Below are 18,956 nucleotides of genomic sequence, written 5' to 3'. Positions count from 1 at the left end.
TTTGGTCACCTTTTTATTCAGACATGCCCCCTTGACCAAATGCCAGATTAAATACCTTCGAGTTCTATTTCTTCTTCATTTACATTAGGCAGTTGGGTATACACGAAGGTCAATAGCGTCATTACTTGACGTTTAACTGCGTTCAAAATACAACAACCAATACAAACACACAGCAAAATGCCTAGTAAGGGTATTAGTAGGGTTAACAGCGGAGCGATTATACGCATGGCTAGTGAAGAAAAGTCCCAACCAAATCCTGAAAAAAGGTCTGCAAGCCAGCCTTTACTGATACTAGCTATGGCATTAGCGCCTTTAGCCGCTTTTCGAATTAACTCGAGTTGGAACATTAAAGGAACTGTAACATTCGGTATAGATATGCAGCAATATTTGGTGGATAAGTTTAAATACTTGCATACTCCTCCATTATGCACTAACATGGCATCTAAAGCAAGCCTATTTTGTAGGGTCATTCGTGATGTTTCTTGTAACTGCCTATTCATTAAGGTCAAGGCTTCGTTAGTGGCATTGAACCCTACTTCTACCTCTTCAGCTAGGCGGACAACGGCTTCACGGGCTTTCGTTATTCCCACCCACCTTACGAACAGGCCTTCTACTTGCCATTCGATTCGTTTCGCCACCCGCTCAGCGTAAGTCATTTTTGACCAGACGGTTGTAGTGCGCCTCTGTCTAGAATCAGAATGCCGAACCCATGGGGTATACGGGTTGGAGGTATTGGCAGCGAGAGGTGGACACAGTTCCACGCTCGCTATAAAACAAGCAGTGTCGAAATCAACGGGTAAAGCCATATATAGTAACCCGTCATCACACGCCCACATAAGACCACGGGGTGCGTTAGTTGGCAAATTATGTCTTCTACACCACAATGCTTGTACCCTGGGTGTGCAGTAGGGATGGGACAAATTACGGCTTTCAAAATATCGTACTTCCGCTTGTCTAAGGGGGAAAAATGCACTTAACAGTGGGTGGTTACCATGAAATTCTGTCAAATTTACTCCTTTGTTAGGATCCCATCCCCCTTTCCGCATCGGGGTACTATTAAGAAACAAGAACCATGAAGGTGAGTATTGCCTTGCTGACCATGGCAAGGTTTGGACCCGATCGTTGTCTGTGCCCCACTTTCGCGCTCCCCATGGAATGCGATGACAGTCAGTTGTTTCTACTTTATGACTCCCTAGTCCCCAACTCCTACAGTTTAAGCTTGTGATATTTTTCTTTGTTACAGGACCTGTTGGCCAGTAGTACGCCGTCATTTTTTTTCCTCTTGTGATTGTGTGGTCGGGGAAAGACACTACCTGACAACCCAGGCAAGGTATGGGGCCATTGGTTCTACAGATAAAGGTCCCACACAATGGCCCTTGTACCTCGCGGAACCATCGGGTGATGTCAAGTGGAGCGACAAATGTAGTTAATACATTCCCGTCGATTGCACTTGGTTTTGGTATACAAGCCATCACACACTTGGGATGGGGTCCAGTCGCATTGGCCCAGATTTCTATTAGTTGCAACACGGAGTTTCGCTGCAGAGGATCATCGGGGTCGCTTGTCCCTGTAGCCGCCTTGGTCGTGAACACTAGTAGACTGATGATGAAGAGGTCGCCTCGTGACATGTTGTCGCCACCAGAGAAAGCTAAAAAAAACACAAAACTCGCGATCTGTCAGTGATGCATTATAAATTGTATTATACACGGGAAGGTGTGCCCTGTCGGCTTAGCCAATTGTGATGGGCTAAGACGATGCGTGTGGGTGTGACTGCTTCGAGGGAAACAAAATAAGTATTAGGGTAATCTCTGGCCCTAATTATAACACCCGGTGCTGGGGACGGATGTTTAGAGGTGGCTGTAGGAACGGTTAGCCACACTGCTTTGTGAGGAGAATAACACGGCTTCCAAGGTGGGCGTGGTGCTGGGGTGTGTTCTTCCCATAGTGTCTTTGTAGCATTCATTGAGATCAGTACCTCGGTGTTATGTTTGGTCCAATTTTTATATGACCCATTTCCTTTTAATCTTAACTGTTCCTTATACAATCCTATATGACGTTCCACAATGCCATTGGACTGTGGATGATAGGGCAAGTGGTGATGCCACTGAATGTTATGTTCTGCCGCAAGTTGCTCTATAGCTTTGGAGTTAAAAGGTGGTCCTCCATCAGAGTGTATAACATGGGGCACTTGCCAATGAGCAAAAGCGAGCTGCAAGCATCCCTGAACTGTGGAAGCGGTAGTTTTCCTTGCTGGGAGGACAAGAAGTTGGTGAGTTCCCAAGTCCATGATCGCTAGTCCTTTGTTCGGTGGTCTTGATCCTGGGAGCAGTCCAAGCAGATCCACTTGCCACACCTTTCCCAGTGTGAAGTGTGCGGGGTCAAAGACACCCTGCGTGTGTTTGTGGTGTGTTGGTTTCTCTTTAGCACAGGCTGGGCATACTTGGGTTATCTCCTTCCATCGCTGCAAACTTGGCCCTTTATCACTGTGTTGCTTCCAGCGAGTCCGTGCCCTTTCGGCACCTGGGTGCCCCCAGAAATCATGGAGCCATTTCAGCAATGGCTGATCATCTGCCACGTTCACCAGGTTTAATTGCAATACGCCTATTTCACTTGGTGGTCCTTGATGGGCCAATAGGCGGTTGATGATGGCATGTACGGGATCTGTATTGGGTCGGTGGGAGCGTGTATGTTTAACTAAGGGTGGTGTGGAGAACTGTAGCAAAGTATCTTTAACGTCTTCCCAGATGGGTTGATGCTCCATTGCTTGTGCTGCCCCGGTGACGATTCGATATATGTACTCTGAGTCCATGGCGATGACAGGGACCAGAAGCGTTCCATCGTGATGGTCTTGAGCGTGTGTGAGTGCTAGATGGAATCCCCGTAATTCAGCTGCTTGTACCGACTCATCTGAGGAGGTTGAGCAGAGATCGGCGTTCTTACAGGGGTCACAGTAAAAGCCATACGCACCGCCATTGCGGGATGTACCGTCAGAGGCTATCCAGGCTAGTGATGTAGTCCCATATAGCTGAGGTATACTCAGTTTTTCATCCTCATCGTCGGGGGGCAGTTCCCCGTCGATGACTTGCCACGCTGACCAATAGTATTGAAACCGCAGAACGGTCATGCTCCAAATCTTTTGTGTTCCTTGATACTCAGGGTGACTTTAGCCAGGGTTGAGTAAGGCTAGCGTAGAACCGCCCGGCGCCACAAGGGTATCTGGAGACATCGACAGATGTTCTACCAATTGGGCCGCAAGCATAACTTTTGCTAGACAACCATATCGATGTTGGTGGGCCTGTAGTGTGCGGTGACCGGTGAATGCAGGCTGCTCCGTCACCGGGTCCTTGGCTGTGAACCAGATGTGTTCGCTGGTAAAGCCCACCTGAATTATTAACGGGGTGCCAGCAGGTGGTGCGATCAAGCGTGTGTTGTTAACTTCGTTGAGAACCGCTTCTAAGGCCCGTTGATCTCAGTCATTCCAAGGTTCCCTTCACTGGGTTTTTTTCCGAATTTGTTGTTGCAATTGTTGTACGACTTTTAAGTGTGGTGGCTTGGCCTAAAAGGCCCTGGAAGTCCATTTGAGTTATGGGTTGGGACTCAAGTTTAGGTGTGGAGTTGTGTGCCGTCCCCCATCGGTACTGACCTGCGAATCGTGTCCCTAAAAAGATGATATCTGAGGACGGTTCCTTCATAGATTTGGTCGTATTTATTGTCCATCCCTCATTGCTTAAGTGGTCTTTTAACTTCTCGGCGGTGTTGTGGACCGTCGCACAGTGATCTCCCATGATGACAATGTCGTCAACGTAGGACCAGATTTTTACGTCCTCGGCCCATGGATGGAAATGTGTGAAGCGCTTAAGGGTGTTGTTCATCGCTGCTGTCGTTGATGCCGGTGCGTTACGGTAACCTTGAGGGCAAACTTCCCATTTATACATTTCGCCGCTTATACACATATTAAGGACCCCTTGTGGATCATTTATGGGGATTGAATAAAACATATCTTTTAAATCTAAAGTTATGGCCCACCATTCTCCGCCCCTTTGTGTCTCGATTATACCATTTAAGACTTCAGTTATCGTTTGGACCGCGGGCATTTGGAGTGGTTTACACTGGCGGTTCACTTGCCGGTAGTCTACCACCAACCGGGCTTCTGTTAGTTTTCCCGGCTTGGGAATACCCCATCCCGCTGAAAGATAGATAGATGATCTTATCGGGCTGATGCAACCTCGTTGGTTTAAGTTATGTAGTAGGGCCTTGACTTGATTCTTAAGTGTACAGCAAGTTGGAATCGGTTGATAACGCCATGGGGCCGGGTTTGTTAAAGTGGGCTGATGTTTATCCTCCTGGGTGACAGATAGCGGCAGTACGAGGAGAATATGGTTTTTAAGATGTAAAGCTTTTATCCCCGGGATTCCTAGAATATTGATGCCCCCTTGGACCCCGTGTAAAACTCTAGTACCAATCTTGAACTCTACTAAGGTTGTAGTAGCCGTAGCGTTTAAACCCCGTACAAAGATAGTCCTTGATGTTTTAATATGTGGGACTTCGGGCTTTATTACATTTACTTGGTCTCCCGTGTCGAGTAAAAAGCGTGTCGGTGTTGCATCGGAGCCTCCGGGTGTGCTAACGTTGAGAGTGACATACGGGCATTCATCATTGAAGGGTCGGCCGTCGGTGCCCGATTCGGCGGCCGCTGCTCGTTTTTTCCCTTATCTTATTTTTCTTGTGGTCTCGGCCTAAAGCCTAGACGAAGTGCTAGTATTCTCTGCCCTTCATCCCCTAATCTGCGGAGTTGGTCCTTTTCTAGACCATTTTTGCTTAACAAAATCCCAAACATAGCGCGTTCTTCGGGGGTACGGTTTGGTGCTGGTCCGCGCGGTAGGTAGTTAGTTCGAGGTTTATTAGGTGGGGATCCCCAGGGTTCCACCACCTGTACTTCCGATGGTGGGGCAGATGCGGTTTCTGTCTTGCGTGCCGTAGTGAGTTTCCCTAAACTGCTTAGGACGTTCCCTATTGGGTCTCCCACCAATGGATGTAACAGCAAATGAAACATGGGTGTGTTATTACCCCTGTAAATTTCCACGCAGGCCTCTACTGCTGACGTGGACATGGGGACAGCACCAGGGTCGTGACACCAATGATGAGGCCAATAATTATTCACCTGATGAGGAGTTAAATTCAACGGGTACCTCCCGGGGTCCCGATTTAAATAGCTTGCTCCCGCTATGGCATACAAAAGTTGTGTGGCCGTGGGGTTACCCAGTGGATCCACATGCCAGGCATGGGCTCGGGTCATCAATGCTGGGATCGTGGCAGCACACAAAGGAATTGTCCAGGCTCGGTTGCGCAGTACCTTGGTTGTATCACTGCACGTTCTGCCGCTCCACGCAGGTTGGCGCATGAGTGCCATGCATTCCTTGAGGTCTACCAGATCTGCCCCGTGTTCTAGTATCAGGCGCCCTTGCCATATTATCGGTGTTTCACCAGGATTTATCTGGGTTTCTTTCATTAGCTCCTGAAGCTCCCCCCTAGTTCGGGTGCGAAAGGTGGTGAGTGTGCTGGTTGCTGTGCCATCAGTGACAGTTTTGATCAGTGCTACAGGGTTTACCTGTAGAGCAGGTGCGCTTGCCTCCACAGGGAGGGCAGGGTATAGGCACGGGGTGCTGTACGGGGGTGGTCCCTCGGGTGGGGCTGTTGGAGTCTCCTCTGCCCCTCCCGCTTCTGTGATTTCACTCACCCCTCCCGCTTCAGTGCGCAGGCCCTCCCCTAGGGGATTTTCACTCACTGCGCCTGCGTTGGGATTTCGTGCCTCGGATGCTTTAGCCACTCCTTCTTTTTCTTCTGCGGCGCCATCTTGGAGTGGCGTTTTGGATTGTGTGGTGCTCCGATCCACGGCCATCCTAGCCAGTGTCTCCAACACGCTGGCTTGGTTCACCACATGTCACAACAGGGTGGTTACCGTGCGAAATAAAACATTAATTATCTTGCCCTTATTCCACTCTTTGCTCCCCATTTTGTAGCCTCCCGCCCATTGGTTTCAAGGCTCTCCCAGAGTCCTGTCATGATCTCATTTTCAGTGCCTCCGGGGCTGAGGTTAGGGCACCTGAATTTGTCAGGAGGTGTGTCGCAGCCGCCACCCTCTTTTAGATATTTAATACATTTAACATACTCTTTTGCAGGGGTATGATCGCTTGTGTTGGTGGATTTGACACGATTGAGTTGTATCTCCACGGCCGTATCGGGTGGTTGGTATAGGACCGCGGGGCTAGCGAGGAGACACCCCAGGGCTGCGTGAGTGAGGCCAGTAACGACCTACTCTTTGAGTGGCCCCCCGGTGTTTTCAGTCGGGTGGATCGAAACATGGCCGCCGATCCTCCCGTCTTGCTGGGCCTGATGGTACGCCACATGGGCCCATAAGTCATCAGCATTTGTGGTCGGGGGCCTGTGGTGATTTCGCCACGGGCAATGCCGGACTGATTGGTCAGTGCACTCCTCATTCTCCCTTTGCCCCGGAGATCCTGTTCGTGATGCCATGTGGTAAACTGCGGCGGGTGAATAGCCACCCCTCCAGTACAACCAGGCTGGGGATGAAAGGGACACTGACCCAAATGAAGATGATATGGTAGAATGAAGTTTTACTTTCAACTTGCGTAGGAAGACAGAAAACTCTTTAACAACTGTTTGCGATGTTACAGTCGGAGAGCGATTACAATAACGACAACAGCAACAATAACTGCCACACGAGAGCTCGCTATGTCCGGGTATTGAGTATACATTCGACCTAGGGGACATGGGATCCTGGAATGGGTGATCAGGCCTCTCCAAACTGATGCGTGGATCCCTCCTAGTTCGGGAGTTCTGTCCCTTTTATAAACTAGTGAGCCAATTAGAATGTGCTGCTGATTTTCAGTCAGGAGCCCGTGACTGCCAGCCTTGCAGTCACATGCTTCATGTAGCCTCTGATTGGCTGAGGCCATCTGATCATGCGCCTGTCAGCACTGTGATCATGAGGTTTTCACACCCCAAGCATAACTTGCTCTCATGCTTTACATTGGTCTGGCATGTGGACTGGCGTTTGGTCACCTTTTTATTCAGACACCCCCTACCTGCCTGGCAGCAGTGGGGGTGGCAGCATGGAGTTGTGCCCCTCACTGCTGGTGGGTGGGCAGGGGGCATCTTGCCAGGACAACGCTGGGCTCACAGCAGCAGCACCACACTTTCCTGCCCAGCCCCACTGCTCTACTGTGTCTGTTTCTACCCGCTGGGCCCTGGAGACCCCAGGGGGGAGGACAGCAAGGCAAGGAGCATGAGCCTGCAGCAGGCAGCCTGCCCCATGAACAAATCTGGGGGACACATGCCGCCATGCCCCACCTGGAAGTGCACATATCAGCGGGGAGCCACCTCCACCCTAACCCCTGAACGAGCTGTCCATGGCCCCCTCCCACTGCCTGCTGTGGCTATATGGCCACTCATTCTGGCCCCAAGCCCCACATACTGCCCAGGCTGGGCAACAGCCCCAGTCCCAGCCCTGCCCAGCTCCCTCCCTCTCTCACTGTGGGGGCCTCAGCCCTGCCTGACTTACCTGTGGGAGCTGCTCTCCAGGCTGCCTGGTGGCCCTATACATGTGTATATGTGCACATGCACATGTCACCCCTTGCCTGAATGCTGTCCTTCTGCTCCCCCCAGCCCCTTGCAGGCTGGAACTCTGCCAACCTGCAAGGGGAAACCCACCATTTCCTGCATTTTTTTCTTTAAAATGAGAAAATCTGGGGTTTTCTCCTTAAAATGTGGAAATCTGGGTTTTACCGTGTTTTTCCATCACAAATGGAAAACTCAGATCCCCACTAATAATGAAATGAATCCAGTGCCTGCATAGATAAGTGGCTGAGGCTCTGTGGTGTAAAATAAATTGTAAGTAAAGGCTGAAAGGGAAGGGATATGAATATATGCTCTGGATTCCTATGTCAGTGTATCTTCTAAATATTCTGGTTTCTAATGTGAGAAAACAGAAATAAAAGAAACACTCATGGCCCCCATGCCTCTATCCCAAGTGCCAATAAAACTGAGAGCTAACAACTAACTCTGTGTGGTTGATTGTTGTATGCCCTCATGACCTCCTGTTTTGTGAATGACCTGAGCGTGGGGAAGGATTTCTCCTTGTGACTTCCTGCAAGGTGTGAGCATTTGGCACAGTTCTTGAGTTTTATCTCCTCATCCAAATCCAGGCTTCTTTTTTTTTTTGTAAAGGTTAAATGGTTCCCACAGGGCACAAGAAAGGGTTATTGAAAGCAGCGGGTCTTCTTCTGACTATTGTACTTCTGGTAAATCTCTGATCTAGCATCCAGTGGTTAACCACTGATACAGGAAATGACATTTAACATTTTATCACTCAGCCAGAAATGGAAGAACAAGGCAAGTCTGTATGTGGTGAGGATGGATCATTTCCTGTTTCCTTCCCCTTAAAGGTGTACCAATCCAGTTAGAAAAAAATGTTATTCAAGCCCAGGCTTTTCTCTCTCTCTCTCTCTTCCTGTAATTTTCTGCTTAAACCAGACTAAAAAATAACACGTGTAACAATACCCCCTTATTTTTATTTTTTGTTTCTATATAGAACTATTAGTGGGGCAATGCACTGCTAGGAATGTATCAAGCAGGTAGACTGTCTATGCTCCTTTGTGTGTCCCACAACCTTTGTGGAATTGGTCAGAGAAGACTCTGAATCAGTGTTTAGCTAACCCCTAGGCATGGAGCACCTAGCAGTTGGAGATTCCTTGGAGTTTTTTCCCTTACGGATGAGACGTAAAGCTGTAAGACGACCACAAAATCCCCCAGAGCCAGCTGTGAGACAATATATTAAATGAAAAGAGAACACATTAAAAAAATGGCATTCCAACACAGGGCCTGAGCTTTGGCTTCTATAAATCAACATGGTTTATTGATTTCAGTGGTGCTAGGCTGAATTACATCAAGTGAGCATCTGGCCCAGAAACAAAACACAATAACCGCAGTAGTAATACTTTGTGTCTGAGGCACTTAAACTCTTATGCAGATAACAAAGAACTTTTTCAGGAAGAAAACAAGTGAGACCCAATGTCAGTTTAGTTCTCACAGTTTATGTTTGTCTGCAAAAGCTGCTAAATCAGCCTATATAAATCCCAACTGTTTCAGATCTTTTCATTATACATACTGAAAGACGAAAACCAAAGAGAGAAGACACATCCCCCAAGCTAATAAGCTATATAGTAGGGCTGTGTGAAATGGCACCATTCCATTTTGCCTTGAGTTTCAACGGTTTGATGGAACAGCATTCTGTTTCAAATTTCATTTTGAGTTGAAACATCTGTTCTGTTCCGTTCGAAACAGAAAGGCTGTTTTGATGCTGTTTGAACGTATCACTGGGGGATGGGAAGTCAGCCCAGCTGGGCTGCTTCCCCATCCCCTGCACTAGATAACTCAGGGGGCCTCCCGCCGCCTGCACGATCTAGCACCAGGGATGGGGATCTAGTGTGGGGGATGAGGAGTCAACCCAGCTGGGCTGACTTCCTGTTCCCTGCCAGATCTTGTGCTGGGGATGGAAAGTCAGCTGAGCTGGACTGACTTCCCATCTCCAGCCTATGGTCGAAAGGTTTTGACTTTCAAAACATTTGAACTATCCTCATTTTGTTTCGAGTCTATTTCAGTGGCCTTTGTTTCATTCTGACTTTGCTGTTTTGACCTCAAAATTTGTGAAAGTGTTGAAACAAAACCGCCAGTGAAATTTCACACAGCCCTACTATCTAGGCAAATGGCTTCCTTTTTTTTTAAACTGTTTCACAAAAGCAAGTATCTCCGATAAATGATAGAACACAAGATGTTCTTCCAAATGTTTTGGAGATACACACAACTTCAAGGAGAATAGGGGCTCAGATTGGCAACTTGGTAGTGGGGACGAGAGGCAGGAAACTGACTTTCAGTTACACAAACACAAATCTGAACTCTGTGGCTAGGGACAGAAGTTACACATAGACTGGTACAAGTGATCAATAAATGGTTCAAATCTGTAACTTAACAGAAAGTTCAGTGCACATAAATTGCTTTTAAAATGGCTGAAACAGGTTTAAGATAAATCTGAATGGATGTAGTATCCGACTTAACTGATTTAGACAAATCTGTCTTAGGTTAAATCAGTTTATTGAACTTCTGTCCCAGATCTCCTCCAGATTAAAGTTAATTCACAGTCCTCCAGCATCCCCATAATCCTCTCCTTGGAGGGTAGGCTAGCTAGCCTTGGTCCAAGCTGTCTGCTCCAGCCCAGCAGGGAGGCATGCTCTAGCACCTGCAGCTTCTAGCCTGGGCCACTTCTGGCCTATGCTGCTGCAGGCATGTGGCTGCATTTCTGGAATCAAAAGTGAATGTCTGTTCACTTGCTTATTGGTTCAATCAACACAGCTTAGACTAACCTGTAAAGATTGAATTGATTCAGCCTCAGGCTTTTTGACCATCTGTATTTAGCCTTGGTACCACTGTGCTAAGCACCTGAGAGAGTTGTGGTAAACTGGGTAAGTAGGGACCTATGATTAAAATAATGTATACAAAAATTAAGGACAAAAAAAGTTAAGGACAACAAAAATTAAGGGAGCAAAAGGAAGGTGCAGGGTAGCATAGGACCCCTACAGGACAGACTAGGGAAATTGGTGACAGAGAGGGGGGGACAAAGCTGAGCTCTTCAATGAGTTCTTTGCATGTGTATTCCTAGACACAGACCAAGACAAATCTCCCAGTTGGAGAATAGATAAACACAGGAGGGACACCAGGTCACCAACTGTTAGCACAGACTTAGTGAAGGGGCATTTGGGGGGGCTGGATGTGTTCAAATCACTGGGCCAGAATGAACTTCATCCAAGGGTGCTGGAGGAATTGGCCAGTGTCATAGCAGAGCCGCTGTCACGGCTGTTCGAGCACTCTGGTCAGGTCCCAGAGGAGTGGAAAAGGGCCAATGTGGTCCTTATTTTCAAGAAGGGGAGGAGGGAGGAATCAGGAAACTAGAGGCCGGGTAGTCTCACCTCTATCCTTGAGAAAACTCTGGAAAAAATAATTAAGGATCACATTTGTGGGAGCCCAGCAGGGGAAATAATGCTGAAAGGAAATTAGCATGGATTCATTGCAGATAGATCCTGCCTGACTAACCTTGTTTCTTTTTATGACCAGGTCACAAAATACTTAGACACAGGAGTTGAGGTAGATGTCATCTACCTAGACTTTAAGAAGGCCTTCGATATGGTATCTCATTCTGTTGTAAATAAACTGACAGATTGTGATGTAGATGATTACATGGTCAGGTGGGTGGCAAATTGGCTTGGGATTCACCCAGAGAGTGGTGGTGGACAGGTTGATATCGACCTGGAAAGTTGTGGGCAGTGGAGTCCTGCAAGGCTCGGTCTTTGGACCGGTGTTATTCAATGTCTTCTTCAGTGACTTGGACAAGGGTGTAGAGAGCACCCTGGCCAAGTTTGCAGATGATAACAAATTATGGGGCAAAGTTAACACACCAAAGGGTAGGGAATGGATCCAGATGGATCTGGACAGTTTAGAAAATGGGCAGAATGAAATAGGATGCAGTTCAACAAAGACAAGTGCAAAGTGCTGCACCTGCGCAAAAAGAACCACCAACACACTTACAGACCGGGGGATGACCTTCTCAGCAGCACAACAGCAGAAAGGGATCTTGGAGTCATAGTTGACTCCAAGATGAACATAAGTTGTCAATGTGACAAAGCGATCAACAAGGCTAACCACACTTTATCATGCATTAGCTGATGCATGATGAGCAGGTCCAGGGAGGTGATGCTTCCCCTCTATGTGGCACTGGTCAGGCCACTGTTGGAGTACTGCGTCCAGTTTTGGGTGCTGCAGTTCAAGAGGGATGCGGAGAATCTTGAGAGGGTTCAGAGGAGGACCACTCATGTGGTCAGAGGCCTGCAGGCAAGGCCCTATGAGGAGAGACTGAGGGACTTAGATCTCTTCAGCCTTCTCAAGAGAAAGTGAGAGGTGATTTTGTGGCTGCCTATAAATTCATCAGGGGAGGACAGCAGGGAGTAGATGTTCTATTTACTAGGGCACCCCCTGGAGTAACTGGGAACAATGGCCACAAATTGACAGAGAGCAGATTTAGGTTGGACATTGGAAAGAACTTTGTCACAGTGAGGGTGGCCAGAATCTGGAATGGGCTTCCAAGGGAGGTGGTGCTCTCCCCTACCCTGGGGGTCTTCAAGAGGAGACTGCACAAGCACCTAGCTGGGGTCTTTTGACCCCAGCGCTCTTTCATGCCCAGGGCAAGGGGCTGGACTCGATGACCTACTGCGGTTCCTTCCAACCCTAACATCTATGAATCTATGAATAGGGGATGTGGAGGAAACAATGGGTTAATATTGGAGGGTGTTCTGCTGGTAAGACAGAAACGTTGTTAGATCTCCTGGCTGCTTCTAATTTTCCCTGTAGTTATGGAAATTTGTTTGAATGCAAACAGCAAAATAAAAAAGCCACGAGGAGCTGCTAACAGGGTGCAGATGAGGGCTCTGCTAGACTGGGAAGCACATACGGTAATACATACAGAAGTGGAGACCAGCGTGAGTTTCTGAACCCAGAATCCTGGCTCTGATTTTTTTCCAGACAGCTTTGCACATGTAAATGGCCCTCAGCTCACCATGCAGTGGTGCATTTAAAAATCCTGTGTGTTCAGTCTCACTAAGCTTTTAGACCCCAGTCTTCCGAAATGCCCTACACCAGCCGGCGTGTGGGACTTTACTGACTTAAACACACCTGAGGGTTTGCCTATGGATGGTTACTAGCATGACCTTTGGGTGCACATGGGGAAGTGATCCTATTTATCCATGTATTTGAGTGCACCCTGTTATGTGCTTAAAGTGTGTTCCATATATATTTTCACAGTGACTGCCAGCTGCCATCCCCAAAGCTATTTTTTAGCTGGAGAAGCTTCTCCAATCTTTGCCAACCTTCACGCCCTCCCCCAACCTCAAACAATTAATGACAATAAAAATGAAGCTAGCCTGGATAAAAGAATTGGGCTGCCTCTATAAATCAGCAGCAAAGGCTCAAGAGCATCAGCCTTGCATTGTTAAACACACTGTCTTATGTTTTCCTTAGCCTTGGTATCCTGGTTACTGAGTTTTCTGCCTGGTCCCTTTACGTTTTGTTGACTGTCTTTGTGCCTCCTGTCACAGGTAGAGTGGCAGATGGGCACAAGTTTTGCAGCACAGCATGTTGCTTTGATCCATCTCATTGTGGATGTGAGATGGGTATGAATGATCCCACAAATGTGCCATCAGCTTTCTCTGCAGGGTTCATTAATTTGGGGAAATGCAGATTACAAGAAGCTGTGCCCAGTGTAGTTGGGGGTGGGGGGAGGGCTTGGTGGTTAGGTTAATTCTCTGTGCTGTCAGGAGGGCAATTCTGGTGTGACTGTTTGCACGTATGTGTCTTCTTTGTGCTGTGATCTTGTCAGAAACTAAACAGCTTTGGGTTGGGTCAGTGCCTGGATGGGAGGTCCCTGAGGAAAAACTGTAGAAGGCACTGCAGGCAGTGGCCTTGTTGAGCCATTAGATGGCTCTCTCCACTCTGTTAGCACTGAGGCCAACCAGCCAGAACATTGTTGGGGTGTGGAGCTGTTGCAGCTTTGATTATTATCATGTCTGGTAACTAAAGGTTTTGTGGCCATCCCCCCAAAACAGGGGTGGTAGTTTCAGTTTGATGTCCTGGCTTAATTCCAGGTGAGGTAGAGAGGTGTAGCTGAGAGGTTCTGTCCCTCGTGGCGTCGGTGCCTGGGTGGCTCAACTGCAGCCCGGCTGCTGGCAGTGGCAGGGCCATTTAGTGTGAGGACCTGCTCTTTCTGTGCCCTCCCTAATTTGACAACAAGGGCTGATGCTCCAGTCGACCCTCTGGAGTTACACTGCTGGTGATATGGTAGCTGCATCATTCCAACCTAAGCAGCCTTCTGACCTTTTCATTGCACAGAATATTCTTCTGGTGCTAAACTGGCTGATAATACTGCTGTTAGGCTGTAGCTAGTTTTTCATCTCAGAGCTAGCATCCTTTCAGTAGTGTATATAAGCATAGCTTGAGCTTGATATATAAAAATCATTCTAAAGGATTTGGGAATAAAGGGATAACGTATATTAAATTCTAACTGTTATTGTTCTATTGTCAGCAAGACCAGGATTTTACATTTTGCCTTTCTGGAACAGCAGTGTCTGTATGAAGCACATTCATCTCCTGAGGTAAGAATGACCCACTTTATTTGACTGAAGCTTCAGTCAGCACCAGAAAAGATCAAGGTGGAAATTTCATCCTGAGGACCCTGGCTGGCATTTGAAACAAGGATGTGATTAAGGAGTATGGAAAGGAAAATGGCTAGGGAAGCATATGGAGAGCTTGGGCAATTCCCAGGGAACATGGAAAGGGAGGGGAGAAAGTTGGCTTCTCTTTTGCTTGGTCTTTGTTCTGAAATTTCACATGCTTGGAATCCCTTTCTCAGCATGTATATCGCCTGTAAAATTGATCAGAAAATGATGTCATTTCTGAGTTTGCTTGTGGTGGTTGCCATCTTGCTGAGAAAATCTGTAATGCTGGCAGTGAGGAAGCATAACATGACAGATTTCTAAATCCAAACCAGCTTCCTTGAAGCTCTCATACTTGTACTGTTAATGACAATCAGGAGGAGGTAGACGCATTTTTACTTAAATGCTGCCTTACACACGTGGAACTCCCTCCCTACAAAAAAAAATCCATAAAGCCACTACTCAAAATAATTGTTCTCTTACACTGGCACAGATACCGTCAAGGCAGATCGCATGGTAAGTGAAACTGAAGGCTTAGTCTGTTTCCATTACCACCCATAGCAACTGACAAAGTAGACTGCTACCTACAAAAGCTACTTCTCTGAATTAGTCTATAAGGTGCCATTCTGCCCTCCATTCTTCATTACACAAATTGTGTGTGTGTGTGTGTGTGCGTGTGTGCACACGCGCGCGTGTGTTCAGATTACCTGTTACTTTGTCTTCCCTTCCCAGCCTGGTTAGTTTGTTCAACTACTTTTCATGTCTTCTACTGAGGCCCAAATGCTTGCAGCTTCACTTTGTGTGGAGGTACCTAAGCTAGCTTTGAGCTAGCTGGCCTAGATAGCACAGGCAGGATAGCCTTTGCTGATCTACATGCTACCATGCTTAACTGCCCACATATGTTTTGCGGCTACTGGCAGTTACATGAACTAACTAGTTTCAAACTATGCCACTTATCTCCACCCAAGCTAGGGAATGCAGTGTAGAAATACCTGTAAATGCATGCTGTTCTTTACATATGTCACCAATCAGTCCCATGTTATTAGCACTATTCAGGTGCATTAATGTTTGCAGGCATCAGTGTTTGCAGGCTTAGGGCCTGAGCTCAAGAGTACTCAGGGTATGTCTGGTATAGATACATTACATAGCACAATGAGCCCCTGTCTGGTAGAGTTCTCTCTGCTTACACATTGCAGCCTAAATAATAATAAGCATTAGAAATTATTTTCCTGGTAAGCCTGTTTTAAAGCAGTTACAATAGCTGTCTCTGTAGATGAAGTAACCATTAAGTAAGATTGCTACTCACCTCTCAAAGTATTAATTTAAAATAAAATCTGACAAGATTGAGTAAGTTTATTTGTTTTTAAACTCATTGAAAGCATTTGGAGAGGATAACTCTATCCTATATTACCACAGGGTGGTCAAGATGATATAAATTGCAAGCAGCCCTGCATGTGTGGCTGTAGGCATGCACAGAGAGCTCTGCTGAAGTCAATGGGTTTCTTTTCAAGATCAGGGTTTTAATGGTTTAACTCCAGTTCCTACTTGTCAGGTGTCAGCATTACAACAGTTACCTTCAGAGTGAGCACCTTTGCTGGTATATCAACAGGGAGGCTAAGATGGGATGTAACACATAGGTTGTAATCCCAATAACTGGATTCTGATAATAGCCAAGTGGGCTTGGATAAGAACCATTGTCTAAATCACTTTCAGTTCTATGTTCCTAAATAGCAATATATCAAGTTGAGTGTGTACTCAGTGAGGTACCAAAGATTCAGTGATAAAGTTAGTCTGTTAACATCTTCTTTTAGATCAGTCTGCATTCAGCTTTTGCTCCCAAATCTGTATGGTAAAATTATGGAAATAAATTAGAACAGTACTTGCACTGTTAGATGGATATAACTGGTCCTACTAGGCAGTAGGAATGGGTTTAACCATTTTCTAAGCAGGTATAGTTACATTTCTCATTTTTACAATGTTTTATTCCTAAATGATCAGCCTGAAACTATCTGGAAGTCAGAGTAAACACATTAATAACATTAGTGAATGACAGTTGTACTGAATCTAAGGGTAAATACAAGCATTACATTTCAACTAGTAGAATCATAGTTTCATCAGCTGAAATGCTCTGTGAACAAGTGCTCACAGGGGTTTAAACAGTTAAAAATGGCTGCTGCAGTAGAAACTCTTCAGTCCCTTAGACAAGGTTGAAGTCTCAATCAATTGGGGTACAAGCATTTAAGTGAATGCTTGTATACTGCTGCAATCATCTGGAGCCACTGCAATGCCCTCCAGCATCCCAGCATGCCTTGCTGCCGTTCCCTCCCTGCCCTCTAAGGAGATGCTCTGTGACTCAGACAGACTGCATTCTCATGCTGAACCTGGGTCATACAAATCCCTCCCTCTAACAGCTGAGGTGCTGGGAAAACCCAACACCTCTCCACAGCCCTAAGCCAGGCTCTAGGTTTTAAACACTGCCCCCACTGGGGGGCTGCAAGTATAGGGTTTAATGTGCCAATGGGGCATGGGGAGGGGAGAAGATTCCCTCCCATGACACTTCAGAGCCCTGTGCTTGCAGCCTCAAGTGTGGAGCCTTTGTCTCCCAGGGCACTTTAGAGCTCTACAATTGCCTGAACTGCAGAGTAGGGATAGATTTTCCCCCCTGCAGCCATCTAGATCTCTGTGGTAGCAGCCGAACGTGCAGGGTGCAGACTCAGGGCTTGAGAACCTTGAGCTCTGTCCATAGTAGCAGGGCTTCCCATGGCCAGAACCCCAGCAGCAGGGCAGAAAAAGCCCTATTACTATGGCTGGATCCCCAGCTGTGGCTGCAGTAGCAGGGGAGCAACTCCAGCTGCCTGCAGGCAAAGCTCCCAATTGAAGCTAGAGTCCCAGTTTCAAAATAGAGCACACTCCCACCATCAAGGGAGAGTTGTGAGAGGGAGGAGGGCCCCTTTGGACCACCAGCCAATCAGCTCTAATTGGCACCTGTTTTGAGGTTTAAACTAAGTGCATGAACTTCAACTGGATGAATGGAATGCTTGTGTGCATCATAAAGGAAAGTATTCCCTTAAATGTTTTTTGAACCCTTTTGTGAGGCTAGATAGAGCAAAGGAGTGTGTAGGTGGATAGATCTGCCTGTTATGCTAATTTAGGAAAACTGTTGTTTGGATTCTGTATATCTATGGTTTCTATACATAATTTAGTTGCAGAAAAGGCAAAACTACTAAATGGAGGAAGGTGGTGAACACCAATGCAGACAAAAAATTGATTTAAAAAACAGTTAAAATTGTTAAAGAATGTGTGGAAAATAGTAAGGAAAGAGGAATTTGGGGATTAAATAATGATTGATTTCAATATTTTATAGTTGCAAGTGTCTCCAGTTCAAATCTGAACTATGTATGAGAGCAGATGAATGTAACAAATTTTCACTTTAAGACTATCTGTGCTGGCTATCAGTGTTATAAGACCTATGACCTCAGCCAAGAGATCACTGACCAACAGGTGGTGACAGGATGGACCTTGGTCTAAAATCACCCGGTCTGAAGGATGAGCTCTTTCCTCTCGCCTGCCACGGCTTGCTGTTATAACTTGTTAAGAGGAAATTTCCTGTGGGTGATCTTTCTGGTCCTAATTCCTGTCATCTTTGTAGGGTTCCAAATCTCCCCTTTACCTGACCATAGCCACTCCAATCCTTGATAGAATTAAAGTTTAGCTGAGGCCTGATAATGAATGCTCTAGTGACTCAGGTACAACATCAGCAGTAGCCTGCAATCAGGCTGGCCATAGTCTCAGTCTGTACTGTGCCTATAACAGGCTACACAGGGTATGGTCCTTCCTTGGAATCTAAATAACCAAAAGACAGTCTCTTTTCGTCCATCTCTTCAAGGCCAGGCTATTAAGCTGCAAAAGCCTCAGGGTGTCCTCACCCCTTACTCAAGGTACAGTCTCTAGTCCCTGAATTAATTAGTAAGTTGTTGCTCCCTCTTGAGCAGTACCTGCCCCAGTGGCAAGAGAAACCAGTCCATCACTGGGGTCCCTCTTCTGATCAGTCCCCACCCAAGGTTTCTCTGACCTTTGAGGAAGATCACTGCTGCTTTTCCCACTGGAGTCCAATGCAGCTGATCCAGCATCCAGTGGAGTCCGAGTCTCTGTGCAGGCAGTCTTTCAAGCACCCTGCCTTCCGGGTCATTCCCACAGTGTTCCTGGCAAGGGAAGTAGCTCCTGCTCCAGGGAACACTGCTTGGCTGAGTGGTTTGTAGGGGATTGCCCTCTGCCCCTCTCCGGGGATGGAAATACCTCCCAGCAGCCTTCCTCCTCCAATCAGGAGTGTGAGGCTGCTCTGGAAGTGGTGCAGCAGCATCTGCTGTGCTCTGGCTCCAGCTGCAGCCTGGTAAGTTGAGAATGCTGTGTGCTCTGTTTACTTTCTTCTTCCCCTTCACACTGTCATAGGAGAGCATCTAGAATATTGCAGTCAGTGCCAGGTAGGCCTGTGCAAAGCAGCTAGTATTTGCTTCAGATTTGGATTTGGCTGATTCGGGGGATAGTTATTCGATTCAGTGATTCGGATCACAGTCCCAAATCGATTCAGCCAAATCTGATTCGGAGATTTGTCTGCTGCCAAAT

General features: G+C 47.0%; 1 protein-coding gene across 3 annotated transcripts in view; it reads right to left on the bottom strand.

Annotated features, from left to right (window-relative positions):
- Positions 1-18,577, bottom strand: part of BCL2L14 (BCL2 like 14) — an 85,704-nt gene extending 67,127 nt beyond the window's left edge. For all 3 annotated transcript variants that reach the window (XM_059726665.1, XM_059726668.1, XM_059726671.1), the window contains exon 1: positions 18,406-18,577. The gene's annotated coding sequence lies outside the window, so the exon portion shown is untranslated. The remainder of the gene's footprint in view (positions 1-18,405) is intronic.
- Between the last annotated feature and the right edge of the window lie 379 nt (positions 18,578-18,956).

The sequence above is a fragment of the Alligator mississippiensis genome, chromosome 4, assembly GCF_030867095.1.
Source record: "Alligator mississippiensis isolate rAllMis1 chromosome 4, rAllMis1, whole genome shotgun sequence".
Classification (NCBI taxonomy): domain Eukaryota; kingdom Metazoa; phylum Chordata; order Crocodylia; family Alligatoridae; genus Alligator; species Alligator mississippiensis.
The sequence above is the reverse complement of the archived record's forward strand: the minus strand, read 5'-3'. Positions and strand labels throughout refer to the sequence as shown.